This window comes from Cryptomeria japonica, chromosome 6, assembly GCF_030272615.1.
Source record: "Cryptomeria japonica chromosome 6, Sugi_1.0, whole genome shotgun sequence".
Classification (NCBI taxonomy): Eukaryota; Viridiplantae; Streptophyta; class Pinopsida; order Cupressales; family Cupressaceae; genus Cryptomeria; species Cryptomeria japonica.
In genome coordinates this window covers 94757809-94771206 of record NC_081410.1, presented here as the reverse complement: position 1 = coordinate 94771206, position 13398 = coordinate 94757809, and positions in this window count along the sequence as shown.

Genomic DNA, 13398 nt, shown 5'->3' with positions numbered 1-13398 from the left:
TCTGATGGTTTGGTCATCAGTGCAAAGTTGGGAGGATGTCAGAATTCTAACGGTGATTTATTTTTATCAAAAAAAATTAATACGTATGCCAATTATAATGGTTCTTGTTGGTTCTAGTATATTGAGATAGCTAACCCGATCTAGTAATGTCAGTATTGAAGGAGGTAATCGGAATAGCTATACCGAACACCGATATTAAGAAGCTTGTCACAATAACTAACAAGGGTGGAATAGAAACATTTTGCAATAGCGATGAGGTGAAGTTGTCTCGATGAAGAAAGTATAAGTGTAAGTGTCATTTGAGCTTATCGGGATAACCTCTAAAGTCAGAATAACATATTAGAGACATTTTGACCAGTCAGAAGTATCTCAATGACATGTAAACTAGGTGGTATTGTGGAAACTATCCTGACTATACACCTATGGTTGGAAGATGGATATCGGTGAAATCTATGGTGATATAGAGAATGATACCCTTATCGGTGAAGCTAATAAAAAATGGAGTAATAGGATCATCAAAAGGCTGATAGAACATCCTATCCCGATAATGAATATATCTAATAACATCGGAATAAGGCACTCTAATAATGCATCCTCTTCTAAGTACCTATATCAGTATAACTTATAAAGATGGGATAGCATCTTTCTGCTTTGCCAATGGTAAAGTTAATTCTAATAAAGCACTGCTTAAGAGGTATTCAGGATAACTTACATAAGCGAAATAGCACATAAAAGTCACTCTGATCAAAGAAGTTATCCCAATGCTTTACAAATGAAACAACATTAGTAAATTTATCTTGATATGACATTCACAAAACAAACAACCCCATAGCAAGCGAGAGAAGGATAAAACCCTTATCAGGATAACTTGTAGTGTCGGGAAAATGAACTTTGGGTATGCCAAAATTAAAACAATGTCAATGGACACTGACCGAGACATTATAGGTGCAGACAGATAAAAAATAAAACAAATTGAAGATTACTTGTTGGGATATCTCAAGCCGAAATGACACAAGAGGCAGATGGTTACTAATATAACCATATTTATCTATGGCAACTAATTTGTCAAAAAAACACCAAATTTATCTATGATGGAAGGAGTTAAGCCAATGTCCTACATCATCAGAAAATTCAAACCTCTAAAAGATGGCACATTGATTCACAGAGTTAAGGCACATTTATTGTTGCACGAAAGACGCTTTCTGAGAAGCGTATTCAAGAGAACATTGCATTCAAAATTACAGAGGCTTTGATATGATATTGAGGTAGGTCGAAGGCACATTGGACAGTAGTGAGTAAGTTCTCTAATCGATTCCCCTGTTATTGTTTCAAATATTTTGTTAAATTGCCTGTGAAATGGAAAACCCTAGTGGTGATACAAAGAGACAGAGAGGGGAAACAAGCAAGGGTAAGGGAAAGAAACAAAAAATAGGTGAGACAAGTCCTAAAACTAAGGATGGAGATAGAAAACTAAGTCAGGACTTGCTAGATCAACTACCAGGTTCCACCCCAAAGCCTAAGAGATTTGTAGAGTGGAAATTAGAGGATAATTATACTGATGTGGGAGACTTGTACACAACCATCAGGGGATATAAATTGTTTTTATTTCACTATCACAAACGAGAGAAACCAAAACCCATCTGCAATCCATGGCAGTTAGGTCTGGGAAAACTTGTAGTCCCAAATGTCTTTGTTAATATTGATCTCCTAGAATTGTTAGCATTGAATTTTAATCCAAACAAGAGAGCAATATGTGACCGAGATGGAAATCCTTGTTTCTTCATGTCATGAGAAGCAGTTTCTAAGGTTTTTTTATTTGTGTGGAGTTTATGACCATCCCATCATTATTGAAAATTTGCTGGAGGAATACAAAAGATTGGATACCACTTATGTTGGGTGGAGATTACCATTTCATTTGCTGAATCCTGAGGTCCCATTGGAAATGGAGAAAAGTCTGACATTTCATGTAAATCTATTCAAGGACTACTTCAAATACACATATTATTTAGTAGGAAAAGTACTGGGGCTAAATACTCCAGATTTCATGAGAATTGAATCTGTGGTCATTGCAGTAGACATTCAATTGCAGAAAGCCAGAGAATTTGACTATGTAACATTCATGGCAGAACAACTTGTCCTTAGACTCACGGCCATCTAAAGGGACTCTACAAAAGTTCACTTCTTGCACTATTCCCTACTTATGCATATGGTACTATTCTATGGGCATGAGATGGGTCTATGGCCTGAAGAGATGAAGATAATAAGACATGATGATAACAACCATTATCTACCAGTACAATTATGGACTTCAATATGGGATTGAAGATTTGTTAGATCTAATTACATTCATTTTGAAGAATATTTTGTTAAAACACTTTATAGGTTTTATAGTTATCCTTACCACTTTGCACTTTCAGAAGATGTAAAGAGATTCTTGAGGCCTATAGACTTTGGGGGACCAGAAACTGTCAAACACAATTGGCGAGATTGGTATTGCTTCTTCAATGTAACCATGATAAGGGTTTATGGCTTCAAAGATGCTCCACTATTGTTTCCTAAAATATTTCCCAACAGGATAGCTTAACTGGAGATCATAAGGCAATTGGGGCAATCAAATTCTATGCATCTAGCTTCACATGATAAGCAATCATTTCTACCTGGGACTCTATGCATAGGAGAATTTGTTGTAAATGGAAGAGAAGGGAAAGAGCTCACATGGAACAAATTGTTCCATTATAACATAAAATTGGGAGCACCAAGAAAAGGCTTTGACCCAGAGGGGTATGTTCATTTGGTGAGAAAAAGGCGGAAACTAGGTGCCTATGAACACATCTTGTATCTAAGAGATGACTTGATAAGAAATTTGGATGAAAATGATGTTGAAGTGGCTATGGATGATCACAATAAAGATGTTGAAAAAAAGTCTAAGGAGAAGAAGACTATAAACATATCATCTTCAGAGGATAAGGAATCACCAGAGGAGGATGAGCTCTCATTTGAACAATTCTCTAAAATACTGATTGAGGAACACATGCCGCCTGTAAGAGATCTTAATGAAGGAGCCCTAGTGGAAGATTATCCAAGGCAATTGGCATGTGACACTCTGATATCTAATGATGATTTCATAGCATCTCCTGAGTTCGTGTCATTTTTATATAGGATAAAAGGGAAAGCAATTTGAGAAAATGTCGATGAGGTCAATACCTCTAATGAAAGGAAATCATTAGTCACCTTAGAAAATGAAGTAGCACAAGAAATGGCTCTGATGACTCTTGAAAAGGGGAGGAACTTCTAAAGGATGACAATGTTTGATTTTTCTTGGGTGGGATATGAATTCAGTCCCGATCTTTGACAGTTTTCTCCATGATGTTGGTGCCAAGCACAAATTATCTCCTAAGGGTGTGACCCAAGTGTATATGGGAGCACTATGCAACCTTGACAAGCATGCCATGCAAATATGGTCACTATATCCTCCGAGAAAAAATCTTATGGTTATTGATACTCAGAAGGCCTTTGGGCACATTATGACCTTACAGGTTGGAGAGGCAGACCCCATGATGATAGCAGGTTTAGGGGTAAACATAGCCAAACTGAACAAAGACATATTCAATTCTTGGTGAAAGAAAACCAATCAAATAAGCTTGAAATTGTAAAAATGAGAATAGAGGTTGATCGACTTAGAGAAATGACGAAACGGGGGGAGCCACAAAGATTGTTAATACAGGGTGAATCTTCCCAACCCCAAACCAAGGTTGATCAATTGAAGGAAGAAAACTATCAACTGCAGGCCCAATTGAAGACAACAAAAAGTGAAACCATGTCAGCCCTGATTCAGAAAAGATTCACTAATATGATGACATGGATGGATAAATAATAGGTTACATACAACAAGAACCACACTTTCATAGAAGAACATGAGCATTTGGATAGGCGACTACATGAGAAAATCCTAGAACTACAAAATAGGGATGAGAGATAGCCTAGTGATATACAAAATTGTGAAGATTTGATAAAGGCTCACAAAGAATACCTAGAGGAGTTGAGAGTAGAAGGAGTAGCCTTCCTCAATGGAAAAAGGAACAGTATTCCTTCATTGCTCATAAATAATGGAGAACAAAAGTAAAAGGTGAGCTAGACCTATGACTGCCAGCATATACTCCGAAGTGCACTGAAAGCAGTAGAAGACCAGGATGCTGAAAAGTTGGCGCACTTCGTAGAGAGCTTGGTTTTGATGGAAGTAGAAGCTCGAGACACCATCCATGATTGTGATACCAGATACAATGAGAAGTATCTAGCACATCTAACTAGTGTGCATTTGTGTTTAACTAAGTGATTAGTTGTTAGTTCTCTTTTTTTTTCAAAAGACTTGGATCAAAATGCATGACCTTTTGATATTTTATATAATATTCTATGTAATCATTTGATAGGAGAGTTTTTTGGTAGGAGAAAATAGATAAAAAAAAAGCGAAGAACATTTTTTCTTTCTGTACTGAAGAACAATACATTATTTTCAAATTAATACAAAGCCAGATCCTTTATTTGCAAATGATGTTATGGATTCTTTTATTTTGAAAACCAACTCTCTATTATAATCGTCTATAATTGATTATTTCTACTCTAGATCTATGTACAAAAAGGTTGTGTGTTATACTATTTTGGTGGCGGAAAAATAGTGATTCATTTGCAAAGTTGCATGTACTTTCAAGGATGCAAGTAGTAACAAAATCTGTTAGAGGATGTGAGCTATGATGCACTTGCAAATCCAAGATGCATAAAAAAACTATATAAAACTAAAGAAAAGGACAATAAGTTCTTGAATTAATAGTTCAAAACACGAAGAAAAAAAGAACAAATGAATAGTTTAAACCATGAAGCAAAAAAGAAAGATAGAATTAGTAGTAATATTATATCACTTGGTACCAATTTGAATACTTGGTTCCTCCCCCTATTACTTAAAAGATAATATTGTCCTCTAGATGTCAAAGGAAATTTGGTCATGTGCATTGACTGGTACAATTTGGAATGCAAAAGAGGGAATGTACCTGATAGTCTGCTACAATTTTAAGAACAAAGAGATTCTATGGCACCGAGAGGTTACAATCATAGCCTATGATGGCCATAATCCCTATTGCAGCAATAACGAGATATGAGGTAACAGTTATAAAATTTGGATGAACTCAAAGAGACATTTACAAATACAACCTACCTTTATAATACCTAATTGAAAAAATGGATGCAATGTAACCCTTGTATCGATAATGTTTGGAAGATAGTAAAAAACTAGAACAATAAATTCCATATAAAATTGGTTAGACTTAAAATGATAAGAAAAATTTAAAAATGCTAAAGAAAATGTCAACTAATAAAAAAACTTACAAGGATGAGGCATATTCATAACTTTTGCAGTCCTGTCGTGGATATCAACACTAGAAGCAACTCATACTGTTAGTGTACATACAAGACAATATAGGAGTTCATTATACCCAACAACTTGTGGTGTTGTTGTTCTGTTGGCTCTATTGGACCTTGCAATTAAGATTCAATATACATTATTCAATAAGATTAATTGTGCAACATAATGAAATATTGAAAAGTGTGTTATCTTATTGAGCTTCACTTGGTTTCAATAATAGTTTAATATTCTCTACTTAACAGGGCTAACCACATGAAGGTGGAAGCTCATTTGGCCCCTCCCCCCCCCCTAACATCACTGTAAATTCCCTGTTAACATCTAACATTCATTCATTCTTTCTACCAATAATAAAGTATAACATTCATTCATTAATATCACATAACGTTCATTAACACATAACATTTATTAATATTAATTAACATGCAACATTCATCAATATCAATTAACACATCTCATTCATAACCATTCATTAGCACATAATTATATTCACTAACACATAAAAATCAGTCATTATTAAATAAGGTAGATTACAATCATTTCTTTTTTTTGTTTTTTCTTTGAAGCTATGTAAAGAATAAGTGGAGCATCGTGTTCTTCATCATTTCCCCCCTCTTCAATTGTTCTACCCTCTTCTCGTGATCTCAATGTATGCCTATTCCTATATTGAGGACGAGGACACTGAAGCGAAGGCAGGTCCTTTGCAATAAAAAAAGAAATGGGTTAAATTCAAAACATTTTTTATTATTGTTACAAGTATTTAATTAATTTAAAGAACATAACCGTGGCACTCTTTACCTGATGGGGCCACATCATTTTGTCTAGCCTCAACCTCAACATGTTGAACACCCTCTAGATCCTCTGGAGTTGAAATAATAAAGGTTACATTAATGCTAAACACCAAGTGCAATCAAATTTGTTTAAATGAATAACAATGGTCCTCTTTACCTGATTGGGGAACATCACATTCCTGATATTGTGTACCCGGATCATGCTCCACTTGGTCACCACTAACTACATGCTCTAAAATATTAACAAAAAAGGTTACATTAATTACTACACTAATTGCAATTTAAGATGTTTAATTGTATTAATAATTACATAAATAAATTTGAATAGAAAATGAACATCTCCACTACTGGGATGCACATTCGGACCTTCATGTGTAGGTCATGTTTCACGATCAGTAGGCTGCATTCCAATCTCATGCACATTGTTATCATTGCTTGCTTATTTAAAACAGATATAGTCACTTTATATTGGAACCCAACATCAATTAGATTATTGGTAAAGTATTCAATTTGAAACAATTTTCATTTAGCTTATTTACCTATGTAATGGATGCACCATAATCTTGTGTTTGCCCACTCAATTCTTGTAGTCATTCAGCCACGACTGTATAGCCTTGCTGGTAGGCAATTATGGGTGCTCTATTGAATTCTGAGCCCTGCATTTTTGCTTGGTATTGTGAATTTTGCTTGCATTGTTTGATTAAAAAAAATTGTTTGCAATTTATAAATATTTTGATGTGATATTTCATTTACTGATACTTACAATTCATGCGACAAGTTTCATACCACCACCAGAGCCGAGTTTGTTTTTCCCATGCTTTTCTTGTCTTGCCTTGGTTGCCTTTGGCGTATCACTCAGTCTATGAGAAGTCTGAAATATGTTAGATTATATAAATATAAAAAGTAATTAATTAGTACATAATTACTTTCTTAATAGTATCCCATACCTTATTTTGGCGTCTATTGGTGTATTTCCTTTTTTCCTTTCAATTCTCTCCTTGGCATCCAAAATCAGGTCCTTCCACTCCCTCTCTTGAATCATGGGGGGATGCTCGTACTTTACGTTCTTCTCTAAATAGGTCTTGTATTGGTCCCTCACATACTTTAGATATGTGCCAGGTTTTTCAAGGAGCTTGGTTTTGTCGAATGTGCCATTTCCAAACAACTCAACCATACGGTTTGTCAATTCATCTTTTAACCTTTTTTCTTGGTCATCCCACCTTTTAAAGCAAAAACAAAACTGTTAGATTCAAAAATGAACTGAAGCTACCTTTATTATAGTTCAAGAAATGGATCAAAGGAAAACTATTCTAGCAATGATATGAAATCAAAATAGTGGATTAGGGTTAGTTCACATATGATGCTCCACCTTTTATGTATGGTGGGCCCAAATATCTACAATGCAATGTCATTAAGATTTTTATAAAAAAATATCATTTCCTGCAAAAAAAAATCATGGGATCATTAGTCCAAAATGATTGATCAGTAAGTAAATTACAATTAGACTATATATAATAATAATTTTAAAGTACTTGGAACCTTCTGTATCTTTAAGGGAATCAATTCTTCGTCGCTCACCACCAATGTGGCCTGCAACGTTCCCATACTAGCAATACGAGAAGATCCAGGAAATGATGGTATGTTATCAGTAGTAGTCACCTCTGGCGCATCCTCATGTGTATCTCCTACTATAGAAAATGAATCCACTATGAAATGCCCCCAAGAAAGAACACTTGAAGGGAAATAAATACATAACAGAAGATAGAGAAAAAGAGGGATCTACCAATAGTGGGCGGGCCAACATGATGTGCAATAGAGGATGTCTGCATGCTACGTGTTACCAACATTGTAGTTGGCAATACAAGTGGGGCTAACCTCTGAGGAGGTGGAATTTGCATAGGAACATTGACATCACCTAAAGAATAATACATTAAATATATGAAAACTGCAAGAATTGTAAACAAGGATGAACCTTTATTATGAATATTGACAATATCAAGTATGATATGTTTTGGGTACTCAATGTGATAAGCCAAGAAAATTGTCACCTGAACTTCCTGCAATACCCTGATCATGGCCACCAGGTTGATGAGGACACATAAAATCCTGAAAAATAACACGTACATATTTTAGTTAATGACATACAAGAGAATAAAATATAAACCATTATTGAGCTTTTGTTATAATTAAAGCTTTCAGTACTTCTTACTTGCAAGTTTTGTTTTGTCTGCATCAAATGTTGCACCCTCTCTTTTATTTCATTGGTTTGATGGCTCGTGGATGCCAAAGCAATAATCTCTTTATTAATTTTTGTAGCAAACTTTTTCATCATTTCTATAGGGTTTGTGGTTAATGTGATGTCATCATTGCATGATATTGTTGAGTTCGCATCCCTATAGAGGTGTTGATGTACTGCAGGTCCCTTTCCCTTTCCCCAAACATCCATCTGGGACAAGAATATTATTAACACTGTCAAAATTACTCCAAAACACTCAAGAAAAGAACATAATAATGTAACAGTTTGCTTCTATCTAATTTGTACAATTACAATGAGGTTTACCTGCTCAATAGAAGTGTCGTGACCTACATCCCTATCTGTGCTATGTGATGGATCCATGTCACCCTGTGACAAAGAAAAATATAAAAATGTTAGCGAAATGAAACCAATAGACTTGGCAAAAAAACTTAATAATAAAAAGGTATATTGGAGTCATTAATTGGAGGTTGGTTAATTTAAATGGTATATGGTATGTACCACCCCCATGATAGTAACTTTGTTTGTATCTAGATGATTCAAATTGTAATTGATTAGTAGCTCTTCCCCTGCACTTATTGATTTTATCGCACATACAAATACACGATTTCCCTCGCGCGCCTCAAATATGCAATTTGGTTGCTTATGATGAATACTAAGAGGGGGGGGTGAATTAGTATACCCAAAAACTTAAACAAACTCTTAAGCAGTTTAACTATAGACCAGTGTAGCAGATTAAACAATAAATTGGTTAAAACATAAACAAGCCAAATAGAAAATAAATCATTCACCCACAAAAGCACAATCACCATAACACAAGATGTTTTGACGTGGAAACCCAAATGGGAAAAACCACAGTGAGTAAAACTCATAAGTCAACTATCTGCAGAATAGTAACCAGACCGGTTAAGGTTCAACCAGTTAAGGCCTTACAACATTCTTCACTAGAATAGATCCTATTAGGAATCCAGATCTCTATTAGGAGATAAGTCCTGCTAAAGACTACCCTGTTAGAGGATTTTAGATCCACAACTGTGAACCACCTTGTTAGAGGATTTACAATAGGCTTGGTTGGGCCTACCCAGTTAAGGGTTTTAGACTTGTCGAAGATATTAGTAATCAATAAGTGAATGATCTAGACAGTAGAATAGAATGCTTGATTAGATCCTTGACATCTCCCTATTAATGCATTCCAATGTTACTTTAGTCTTCTATATTTTGCACTCTCTATCTCTGTTGTGAGATACCTTTTCTCGCACAGACCTAATCTTCTTCTCCAACGTTTGCACACAACAACTCTCTTCAAACCCTAGACATGATGTCCTCATATAGGAACCTAATTTCATGTCGGTCCAATAAGATTAGACTACAATTTCCTAGGTACAATTCATCTAGACACATTTGGTAACATGATACAAAAACATCGCCAAAGTGTCGGTGGATGATAACTCATCACACATTACAATTATACCAGTTTAATACAATATACCGATTACCAGTTGACAAATGAAGACTGGAAAATTGGAACATAGTGTTTTGATTAAAAGATTTACTACTGCTCGGGGTCTTCATTTTGTTTGAGATCTTCATACCGCTTGGGGTCTTCAGTCATGTTGTGACCGGTAAGCATCTTTTGCAAAACACCAATAGTCTTCAACAAACAAAGACTATACATTTAATGACATACAATATCATTTGGAACAACTACCAGTTGAGAATAACTCATACATCAAATAAGTGTGTGTCCATCAATGACAATCACAACTAATCATCATCAAAATACCAACAACTTATTAGTTGACCTAGGTCGCATACTATTTATAAAACCTGCAATATTCCATGTTGCTTTTGGCCTTCCATCAATGTATACAACCATTCGTTTACTTTGATCATTATCTTTCTGTTGTATATATTTTACTGATAGTGCATACCTATGCATACTTTTTTATATCGAACAATTTGCATCCAACTTTTGTAATTGTAACAAGGTCCGACATACTCCATAAATTCAGCAACTTTGTTGTTACAGATCTTTATGTTGCCCATGGAAAATAGGCCCAAACCATGTAACGACGAAGACGCTATGCGATATAGCCTCTTGTTAACACAAAAAATAGTGTTTATTGGAGGAAGTTCCTTGGGTACCCATTGTTTCTCTAGATGTTTGTACCTCAAGGGCACCTCATATCACCTTTGGTCTCATCATCATAAGAACATGACCCCCCTTGACCAAGGAAAAATTCCATGCGTTTATTAAATTTTCTTCTAATCTTTTGACCTCTAGTTGATATCCCTATTTTAGACCTACTACATGTCTCACTTTCGTCGACTATTCATACATTTCCCTCACTTGAGGAAGACACATCTAACAAATACCTATTTGGTGGTACCTACACTCCATCAAATGAGAGAGATATTTTGCAAATGAAGGTAATGTTGATGAAGAAGTCGGCCCTGAAGTTGACTTTGAGATTAAAAATTGAATAAGTCCAACTGGGGCCTCAAGTGTTGATAACTGTATTATATTTGTTGCTAATGTCGAGGTTTGAAGAACTGAGGAAGTTTGTTTTCCTAGTAATTTTTTAAAAAAAACTATTTCTATAGAGTGTATTGACTTATACCTATCGATCCATGAGACTGTGCAGGATCCTAGTCAAAGGGGTTCAGGTTCCTGCACATGTAATTCAATTATCTTATGTTAGCTAAAAATTACATGATATGTATACTAAAAATTACATAGTACACAACATGAACAACATGAACTTTGTAGACAAGAAGAGTATTAAAAAAAATATATATGTTGTCATCATAATCATTGTAATTTTTTTAATTCCTTACCTTCACTTTATGTAGACTATGTAGGATCCTCAACTAAAGGGTTGACAATGTCCATAGTCAATTACCTATTTCCACCAAGGGTGATAGCATCACACAAAATATATACATGAAATTAGCACCATGAATTGAGCATCATAAGCATTACATTTGTAAGTTGATAAAAAATAAATACATATGTATCATAAGCATCACATATGTATTATCATATATGTAATTGAGCATCATAAGCATCACATATGTGTCATCATAAACATGTAATACATCACATATGTATCATAAATCACCATCCATCACATAGGTAATAAACAATCCACATTCTATAAATAAACACTAAGTTCAAAAAATGTCACATGTATCATCATAAACATGTAATCCATCACATATGTATTTTAAATCAACATCCATCACATAGCTAATAAACAGTCTAAATTCCATAAATAAACACAAAGTTTAAAAAATGTTAGATAAATAGTCCCTCTCCCTATCTCCATCTCCTCGGGGTGGCATGGTTCTACTATTAGGACCTACTAGATGTGGAACATGAATTAAAAATATTAAAAGGAGAATAATGAATTAATTATGTAATGGCATTATAATTACAAAACATAATGAATTAATTATCTAACCATGTAAGTGAAATAAATTTCTATCAAGAAATTAATATTAAATAGATAATATACTAATCGCATACCTCATACATTTCATTCATGTCATTGATCTTCTTCTTCATCCAACTCATCATCATCATCATCATCATCATCACCACCACCACCACCATAATCGTCTTCATCATCACCATCACCATCACCATCACCATCACCATCACCATCATCATCAACTTCTTCATCATCATCATCGAGTAATTGTCGATCGTGATCGTCATCTACATCATCTTCTACTTCTTCAGTATCTTCTTCTTCCATCACATTATACTTTATTGGCCTTCCTCTTGGATCATGTCTAACAACAAATGGCCAACTCGGTTTATGTGGAACCTTTGAGTAAAATACCTACTCACATTGGCGTGGAAGAACATAGGGCTCATCCCCAACTGGTTCAAATGACCTTGTATTAACCATTGTAAAACCATTATCATGTTCAATAATAGTTCTATCAGGATCATTTTTATTCAGTCATAGCCTGTACCATTTGACGACAAACAAAACTAATTTGAAGGAATTAAAGTCACACTCAAGTATATCATCCACAATGCCATAGTATCAATTTTGAGACTTTTGAGGATGTATGTCATTTCTCGGTGAAATATTTGTCACCTCAAAGATTGCAGTTATCCCAGAATCACATGTTTCTTCGTGTCATCCAGCTTTTTGATGCAAAATTTATGACCATTGCAGCACATAGCATAGTGGTGTTTGACCTGCAATATGTCAAACATGTAAAAATTATTGCATCATGAGTTGATAAACATATGGGTGATTAATAAATTTATACATACCTGTTTATCTCTTAAACCATATGCTAGATCAATTTCCCTTTGCGTAACATTGGAATCTCCATTATGATGAGCTTCTTTAACCAATGAAGCCACACGTTCCCATGTTAATGTGCAACCATAATGTTGACAACGTTCAATCCATACCGTCATCCAATCAAGATTGTTTTCAATATACAAATGGAGTGCATCCCACTCTCGACCAACAATACAAAAAAAAAATACACGTCTTACAACCGATTTATTTTAAAGGTTCAGAATTAATTAACTACAATAACATCTTATAATTACCTCTCACTTTCCTCAATCTACCTTTCCTAGTCAAGTACTCCCCTTAGAATTTGTTAATGGGGTTGGGATCCCAAATGCGATCCACGTGGATCTTTGCTGCAAACTTAGGAAGATATTTAGAAATGTACACCATAGTCTGGTATACCATATATTCCTCCACCATATAACCCTCGGGGTGTGCTCTTTGTCGAACCAAAGGCTTCAAAAATTTCAAGTGCCTCTCAACCATCCACATTGACCTAGTGTATATAGGTCCACACAATTCAATCTCCTCAACTTGGTGTATGAGGTAGTGTTCTTGTGCATTGAAAAAAGCTGAAGGTAGACACTTTTGCATTTCACACATTAGATGAGGAATTTT